Here is a 425-nt window from a genome sequence, read left to right as displayed (position 1 = left end):
CATCTACTAGTAACGGAGAGCATGCAAGATCATAAACAACACATAAGCATAACTTTGATAATCAACATAACAAGTATTCTCTATTCATCGGATCCCAACAAACGCAACATATAGAATTACGAGATAGATGATCTTGATCATGTTAGGCAGCTCACAAGATCCGACAATGATAGCACAATGGGGAGAAGACAACCATCTAGCTACTGCTATGGACCCATAGTCCGAGGGGTAGACTACTCACACATCACACCGGAGGCGACCATGGCGGCGTAGAGTCCTCAGGGGGATGATTCCCCTCTCCGGCGAGGTGCCGGAGGCGATCTCTGGATCCCCGAGATGGGATCGGCGGCGACGGCGTCTCGGGGAAGGTTTTCCGTATCGTGGCTCTCGGTGCTCGGGGGTTTCGTCACGGAGGCTTTAAGTAG

Source organism: Lolium rigidum, chromosome 4, assembly GCF_022539505.1.
Source record: "Lolium rigidum isolate FL_2022 chromosome 4, APGP_CSIRO_Lrig_0.1, whole genome shotgun sequence".
Taxonomy (NCBI): domain Eukaryota; kingdom Viridiplantae; phylum Streptophyta; class Magnoliopsida; order Poales; family Poaceae; genus Lolium; species Lolium rigidum.
Note: the sequence above shows the minus strand (reverse complement) of the source record.